We start from the raw sequence: 9,354 nt of genomic DNA on the forward strand, positions 1-9,354 counted from the left end.
GTGACAGCAGCCCCCACGTACTTTACATCATATTCAAAGGCCTGATCACATTGTCTTATTCTTTTTCAGACTTGTAAATATATAGTTGAGGGAGTTACGCCACGACTCGTTCAGATATGAGATGGTGAAACCGCGGCGGTATTTAAATTGATGACGCAAAGTCTAATACGCTTCACGTTCCTGAATCTTTTTTTTTCTTCCTGAAGACTTTTTTCGCGCGCAGTTGCCATTCTTTTACATGTAAAAAGAGCAGCGGTGGCGTTTTTGCGGCGGTTTACCTCGCCATATCTGAACGAACCTTTTAAGTTGATGAATGACAAATGACAGATAGAGTACTTGACAGGAAACATATCCGTAACATCTATGACAACTTCGATTCTAAGAGCTGTTAACATGGCATCGCATCTTATCATACGGCCAAAGGGTCCGGCGTAAAATCGCGAAAGGTCACTATTTATTATTACTGGGAGAGTCACTTGTATCTCCTCCTTTAGACGGTTCCATATATCGTTCTATATTCCTTGTTACTAATGTTGAAGAAGAAGAAGACACTGAACGAAGAGACTGATGATAGATCGAAGGAGGATTGCATAACTCATAGCAAAGGTCATAATAGGAGGGTAGGGATGATGGGGAGGATGCGGGGAGGATGACCTCTACAACAAATCCTTCGATAGCAGAAAGAAAACGGAGAGAGATGGAGAGATAGAGAGAGGGAGTGGAAGTTAGAGAGATATATAGATAGAGAGAGAGAGAGAGAGAGGAAATAGAGAAAGAGAGAAAGGGTAAGGGAAGTGAGAGAAAAAGAATGAGAGAGAAAGAAAGAGAAAGACAAAAAGAAAGTGCCGAGAGAGCGATATATACCATTGTAAAAAATAGAAGCCAATCCCTGATGTAGACTTTCCCATTTGATATTTGTTATCTCTTCACAAATTATCTTTAAAACATTTTACCGTCAATATGGTAAGACGTATTCGTTTAATACTAGCATATAAAAACCATTGATATATGAATGACATTATAAGAAATAGAAGAAGATAATGACGTGAATTACAGTTATATATTACGCAGCGATGCACTGACGTCTTTGAGGTCTAAAAACCGAGCTCTTAGATTTCGTAGATTCGTAATGCAATGGACATTTCAATTAACTTTTTTTCGTGGGGGGGGGGGGGGGGGGGGTGTTTGGATGGGGGAAGAGCATTGTTGGTTTATTTCAATTACATTTTTTTAAATGTGCCCTCAAATTAAAAAAACTAAAAGGTCGAGAATAATCCCTGATCAGAAAAATATCTGCATCTGTCCAAAATTGCAATATTGATTTTTTTTTTTAATCCCGTTTTTGGTTTTGTTTATAATGTGCAATATTAATGTGTGGTACTTATGCTTAAATGTTATTGTATCTTTTCATTCATAACTTCACATTACTACGTATTTTAACTGTCCCGCGAAAAACTAACTTTGGTGAATGGGCTTCTCTAATTAAATATTAATTCATAAATTCATAGAAAATGCACTATTCAAAGCACCGCAGATGGAAAATAGTATAATCAGCAAGTCTTTGAATAGTGAAAAAGAAACGACACACTTACATATACACACAACCTCCATAACTATTACAAAAAAGGAGTGGGATTAAAAACCAGTTCATCCAACAAAGGTAACGGACGTCTTACCCTCATAAACCCCTCATCCCCCCTCCTTCTGAGGCCTGAAAAGTCATTACACTTGCAATAGGTCTACAGCATGCGGAGATACTCTGATAAATAACATTAATCAATTTCTGAATATGCCAAGGCGCAAGTTCATTAACTTTGTACAAGTTTTGTAAGTCATACTTTATGAAAACTCCGTATATTAAAATCAATAGAATCTACCGGTTTGTATTTCTAGATTTTCACATGTTAACAGTTTTGAGTTACTAAACCAAGTTTTGTTTCCGCTGTGGAAAGGTTGCTCAAATGGTCTATTCATTTTCTTTTCATATGAACCATTTCCAGGAAAACGGACCATGAGAGAATGACGCAATATGATCGCCTTTGAAATGAGTACCCTTTAAGATCGCTTATGATGGAGCAAGTATAATAATGTATACAAATATTGTTATGATATTGGTTGTATTAAATGCAAATGTGATTTTTGTTAGGGCTATAAAAATTAAAATTGCCCATTGGGGAAAAGATATGGAATTAAAAGTCTTCCCCTTTGTTTCATACCTTTTAAAAATGGCTTACTAAAAACTGTCGCAAGATGTGATAATAATGTAAATTTCCTTGGCCTGAAAACTTTAATAATGTTCATCCCGACCTTAGGAATTTGGTGCAATATTGCCTGGCTTTTCGTACTTTATCCTTTGGCTTATTTTCGTTTATGAAACACAAGACGACTTGCTGGCCGTTCGAATGCGCACGCAGCCTTCAGGCCAAGTGATCAGCTTCCCACATTATCTGCACATATATCGTGCAAATATCTTTCAAATTCAGCACAACATCTAACTTGTGTTTAAAGGGAACCAATCTATAAAACAAAAATTGCTTTCACTATATAGTTTGGAGTTATATGCTGGTGTATTTTATTCAAATTATATTGTTATTAATATTACTTTACCGTGGACGGTTTACATGACTTAACGGAATATTCACTTTATCGACTCACACACAAATAAAATAAACTCTGGCATATAGGAGGAGGGGGAGTTTCCTGCATTAACACTCTGATTACAATTTTTACTAATCTCCTATTCCACAAATCAGACTGCACCTATACACGTACATTTACATCATCATGAATATTCATAAATTTAGTCGTAACAATATATACTGCCACTGCTGTATGCGTGAAAGAAAAAACGACTTGCGAGTTGACGATTAGACCCACCCGTATGCGAAACCGACTTAAACTTGGGTTTACGGAAAATTTGAGGATTTCAGTTGAATTAGTTTTTTTCATCAATGATACAATTAAACAACAAATATTTCTCCAATTCAATTCGTTTCTACACACCGAGTTTTAAAGTAATAACATTTGAACGGAAACACTATAATCGCAAACCTCTTAATTCTGTCCTTTATTTTTCTCCAGTACAGTTGATTTCATTGTATTATTTTGTAAGGGGGTTACATCTGTGTACGTGTGCCCCCAACCTAAATTGACGGTCAGTCTTTTCGCTTGCCACTTCCATTTTTCTCCTACACATCCAGATAATAATGATAAATTCATAAGTATTATCCTGAGTCTAAATATCAAGAAATATAGGTGAATTTGTTTCCTACAAAAGCAGCACTCTCTGCCAAATATGCGTAGGTGGATGCAAATATGCATCGCAATTGCACCCTTGTGTCTTAGCGTGTATGTGACGTACAACACTTCATTAACAAACAAAAACAAAACATTTTAGGGGTAGGTCCATAGGGCACATCTTTATTTGTGTGCCCCAACCTAAATTGGTTGACCCCTTTTCGCTTGTCATCCCATTTTTGTTTACCCATGCCCCCATCCCACCTTTTCAAAGAGTCATGAATCCGTCACTGTAAGATTTGACATTTGGGTCGTATCTGAAGTACCCTTGAAATCAGGGAATATTGTTTATTTATTTTCTTCCCTGTTATGACAGTTTGGAGACAAATATGACCTCGAAAAATAATTCAAACTCGAGCCAAGGGTGCAGGATAAAAAAAACTGACGAAAAATAATCAAAAATTAAAGAAGAAGAACAAGTAGTCGTGGTCGTACCAGTAATAGCAATTATAATAGATATTTTTATATCGCACACACATCGCAAGGTGCCCAACCCACTACGGTTTTTTCCCGGCTCTGATAGGGTTGAAAGTAATCAATGAATCTTTCGCTACCAGTACCCATTTAACACCTGGGTGGAGAGTGGCAGGTGTAGATTAGTGCCTTGCCAAAGGACGTTGGTGCCGGGTTGGGATTTGAACACCGTAACCTGTGATGTAAAGTCCGCTGACTATCCACTAGAACACAATACTTCTATATGGTATTTTGCCAATGACAAAATGTTAAGGATGTAAAAACGGCAAGTTAAAGGATTATTGGGAGAGGGGTGGTGAGGATAAGTATATAACACCCCACATACCCATCATCTCGACTGGTGACCCTGCATAGATTTGTTTCTTGGAATGCATGAACATGAGAATCGCAGTGATAGACAACTTGCATTAGTACTCCAGGGTAAGTACCAAATTAAGTAAAATAGAAAATGAAACAATCTAAATAAAATCAATGGTGATATTAGTAGTACAGTTAATAACAATAATAATATGAATGATAGTAACATAATGCCTTTTCTGCTATTACTACTATTAAAACTGATAATAATAATCAATATAAAATAACAGTGATAATAATATTACTACTACTAATAATAAAGCCTTAGTAGAGTTGTCAATTTATAATTCAAGAAACAAGAAGCATGAACACATGATAAATTGAAAGAACAACCCCCCCCCCCAAAAAAAAAAAAACACAAAACACAAAACAAAACAAATAAATAAATAAATAAAGAGAAGGGCAAAACAGAGCAAAACGAAAACGACATTTTAAACACTTTGGGCCTTTTCCCCTTAATTTTGTTTCTGAAACGCAATTAGAAAACGGAGAATACAACTTAAATATTATGATTCAGTCTGAATTATAATGTAACTTTTTCGTCAGTATTAGTTATGTCTGACATTACATTACTTTCCTATTTTACCCCAGCATATATTATGAGATCTACATTTAAAATATAAATTGAAAAATATATCTACTTACTGAAGCATATTAATCGGAGACAATCAACCTTTAACCCTAAAATTTCTATATAGAGAGAAAAATATCAGAGAAGGGCTTAATTGAGGAAAAACTCCTGAAGGGTACTTCCATTTCTCTGGCGCCTAAAATACTAAATGGATTGATTAATTGGAAGGTGTGACGTTAAACTTCAGATGATCTATCATCTTTATGATACTGATCTTGAAGAAGCCGTGGGGTGCACGTGATGCGACTTCAAGTACTTTCAGGTTAATGTTTAAACATATTTCAAGAAGACACTATAAATCTGTCCAACTGGAGAACAGTGGTTCACAAACAAACTTGGACCCACTTCATTTCCTTTGGAGAATAAATGTTTTTGTTTTCTTTTTTTTCGATTGGATGAAAGTATGGCATAAACTGAACCAAACATTAACAGAACTCGATCACAAAGACGTTCAAAAACTCAACCTATGGTCTTTTTTTCACAGAGCTTTGTGCTTAACATCAAGAAATATGCCAGTATGACTATAACATCATTACGTAACCTGATCGGGATTTCTAAATGCGAGACAAAATGATTTTGAAGCTGATCTAAAGTCAATTTCTTGAAAGTCGTTGCCATCGTGTCACAAACAAACACTCAATGAAACAAACAAGAAAACCTAAGAATATGGAAGTGGAATATTGGGGGTGGGGGTAGCACAGAAATATCGCCCGTTCTTCTGTGTTTAGACCCCCTTTATAACACGCTTGTTTACCATTTTTCAGATGCCCTTCTCTTTCAAATTGCATGATGAGACAGTGCGTAATTACACCACAACTTCAAACATTAGCTACCGCTGCGTGTTTACGGGCGTCTACTTTCGTCATTAAAGATGCAACGACAATTCATATTAGGAATACAGGTATCGTATTACTATCATTTGAAAGTAAAATGTAATGGGGATTGATTTTTTTTTCTTCCAAGTGCTTGCATGAAAAGCATTCATAGAAAGAAAAGCAAAGTGAAAATGAGGCATACTTTTCTTTTTCAACACAACTTTTGATATCCTGGGGTTTTCCCGATGTGGTTTCATAATTATCTAAAGTTTTCTACGAATAATGCATTCCCTATAATCGTTTTCTCTAACAAGTTGGGTATACCTTTAATCACCAATATACATTGGTTTGGTCGGACTAAAGGCCCTAAGCATAAGTCTGGTGAACTACAAATAACCTGATAGCACGAAGGTTATTGGGCGAAAATGGGCAGCTTCAATAATATTTTCGCCACAACTAGCTATCATTTTACCAATAAGAAAGGGGATTCGATCGATGTTCCACTCAAGGGCTATGCTACCCTCCACGCCCCAGTCAGCCAGGTACAACAGATCAGATTCAAGTGCATAGACAACAAATTGAGTGGCACGTTAATAAAACATCATTTATTTCAATTTGATGAGAGCTACACTTCTTCTCTCTAGCGAGGCGAAAGCCTTTGCTCAGTGATTTACATTGAACTTATCTTGGTGACTTGGCAAGTCTTTTTTTGTCGATTATGATGTATTTAAATGAATATCTATTGTTTTGCAGTCCATTTTTCTACGCTTGCGCTAGTTTATGTTTAACTGTTATTTTTTTGATGGAAGTTAGTTTGAATGTGGTCACATCAGATGAGATCTCCGATAAAAAGCGCACACTTTCAAATTCTTATGTATTATTACTTATGTTTTCTAATAGATTCGAGAAATATAACTTCATCTGAGCTGCAGCGAAACAATTTGATTGGCCAAATTACGGTTCTCCCTACAGGGACTGTTGGGATGACCAGCGGTCAACAATTATCGGTTCATACTTTCGGTTGATTCACAATTGCAAAATATTATACAAAGAATTATACAAAATTGTTGGTACTGTGATGGATCTTTGTCCTACTCAGTTGATTCAGTTCATGAGAATGCCTAGATCTTGGCTCGAACAAACACACATAATATCACACGTACATTAAAAGAGGAACAAGATAGACCCTAAGACGGTGCCTTGGGGAACGCCAGACACGTCAGACGTCACTGGGATGCTGGATGCTGATGGATCTTTGAGTTTAATTATTGTCCAAACCTGGCAGCTGGGTTTTACATAGATCTACCACTTCCTTGCCTGTGTCAATAGTCATCAAACTAATGCACAATGTTCGTTTAAGTTCTGTGTGAGCGTTGTTTACGAGTTTAAGATGTCAAGGAATCCGCGTATGGACAGTTGGAGTGTCCTATGTTATCTTAATGGGAGATACATTTGCTTTTAAACTGTCTGGTAAACCCTCAAAATGTTATCGATTTTTGACGAGCATGACTGTGTGGGTGCGACAGCTATCCCATTGACTACCGAATATACTCAGTCCCATAACCTTGGTGCAGGGCTAACTCGATACCCGAAGTCAAAGGATTAAAGTGCATTCCTTCAGGACGCTGTTAACTTGAACATCACCTGATCCGCAAACTTCACTGCTTTAATGTTGTTTATAAGTAGCATTTCAATGTCTATATATCGACGAATAGATCTTGTATTTGCATACCTTGGTATAGAGCTTTTATTTTAACCTCGGATGAATCAAATCATGTTTTGTAAAGAAAAGAAAGACTGAAATGGTTGTTCAAACCTCAGTCACATCGCTAAACTATTTCATCAACGAATCCAAACGACTGATTTTTTCCGTTCCAGGTATTGCAATTTTGGATTTAGTCTCTTGTCGGTCTGTTGTCGGTTTTATATGATACTATTTGTCATTCAAAGGTCGAAGAAGATACTGGCATTTTTACGTGGATAAATTGTTAAAGATAATCAATATTTCAAACGAATCAGTTGTTGTTCGGACGCGGAAACACCCGGCAAGCTTGTACGTTGTAGGCGGAGAGGCATGAATAACATTAATGATGGTGTAAACATAGGCACGTTGTAGAAGACGGGTATCAAATATTAATTCTGGTCATAGTGCAGATGTCGTGCTGTATGGAACACGGCACATCGTTGTTATTATCTTGCTAAATGGATGAGACTCTGTCCCATCTTTTAAGACAATTACCCCCCCCCCCCAAACTAAGTTAGAAAAAGGCATAATTCAATGAGCCCCTCCTTTCGATAGCATTCTAAATATTGTTATCTTCATTATTTACCCTGCATCATTCATATTTCAACAGGATGATTCACCTAAATGAAATTTCTGAAACGTATTCACAAAAGGAGGTTAAAATTGTGTTTCTAAAGAAGCTGAACGGGAAGAAGGGGGTCCAACTTTCAACCCCCCCCCCTCTCTGCGCCTCCTCTTTCGCCAATGGGAATAGATGAGCTACTCGTGAAGTAATACAATGAGACTCTAATGATGTGCAATCCTGGAACAGATCGCATTTTCTTTCAATATCTACTGCATATTATGTTTCAATCGATGTAAGTCTACCAGAGTTAAGCAGACGGATTACTGATGAAAGAAGGGTTTAACCCTGATAAAACATCACTTATAAATGAATATCTGGGTCATACAAGGATGAAGAACTCTAAAGTAAGGCCCATGCTCTTATTACATATTGTATGACTTAGATGTCCATGAACATGTTAATATACATGAATAAGTATTTAAACATAATATATACATGCAAATTCCCCCAGCCTTGACATCACCTTGACGGACACGATATTTTATGTAATCCTATATTTAAGAGCCATATCATTCTGTGGTATTACACACCATCCATTTAAACTTGGAGTATTATTTCGCAGGGAAAAGACAGATATTCCATACACTGAGTGAACCGCCTGTTAGCGAAAGTCAAGTCAATATCTTATATTACAATTAATGATAGAGTTTACATCGATCAGAAAAAGAAAAAGAAATTCTTATTCACATTTCAAGATGAAATACTAATGAGGCGCGGACACTAGTGAGAGATTGTATCACTCATCGATTCTTTAAAAAGGCCAACAACAAAAAAAAAACTAAAAGGGAAGAGAAGGAGGCAACGCTAAGGCATCTGGTAGTTACACTCACTTTCATATCACTTACAATCCTTACTAAACATGCTAAATAGCATTGTTCTCTCGCATTTCATACTCTTAATACGACTGATTCCACCCTCTTCCCTACCCCCGGCACAGTGCCGCCTAAATGGCTCAACAGACCAAAACTACGCAGCTGCATGCAAAGATTCTTTGCCTAGAACGGCAAAGGCCCTTTATAAAAAAAGATCAGTTGACGAAAACAAAAGGGTCTAAACATAACCAAGTCAATGAGACGTACGCTGTATGTGCAAACTATTGTTAACCGCTACAAATCCTGATTTATACAATGTGTGCAATTGTGCAATGCACGCATGTTCAGATACACGGGAGATTTTTTTTTGAGCTTTCATTTAAGTCTTGTGGATTTTTTACCATGGGAACATCGCGAACGTACGATTTAGCTGATTGCGATCTTCTCGGGGATATCTTGTATATGAAAAGCCGATTATGAAAGCTATTTAAGAGATAAATCAGCCCTTCACAAGGGGAAAGTTGCCAGTATAAGCACATTATCAGCCCATCGAAAGATGGTGAGGAATTTCTCTCTTCCGGTCACACTGCTTGATGGAT

The sequence above is a fragment of the Strongylocentrotus purpuratus genome, unplaced genomic scaffold (genome assembly GCF_000002235.5).
Source record: "Strongylocentrotus purpuratus isolate Spur 01 unplaced genomic scaffold, Spur_5.0 spur5_scaffold_3, whole genome shotgun sequence".
Classification (NCBI taxonomy): domain Eukaryota; kingdom Metazoa; phylum Echinodermata; class Echinoidea; order Camarodonta; family Strongylocentrotidae; genus Strongylocentrotus; species Strongylocentrotus purpuratus.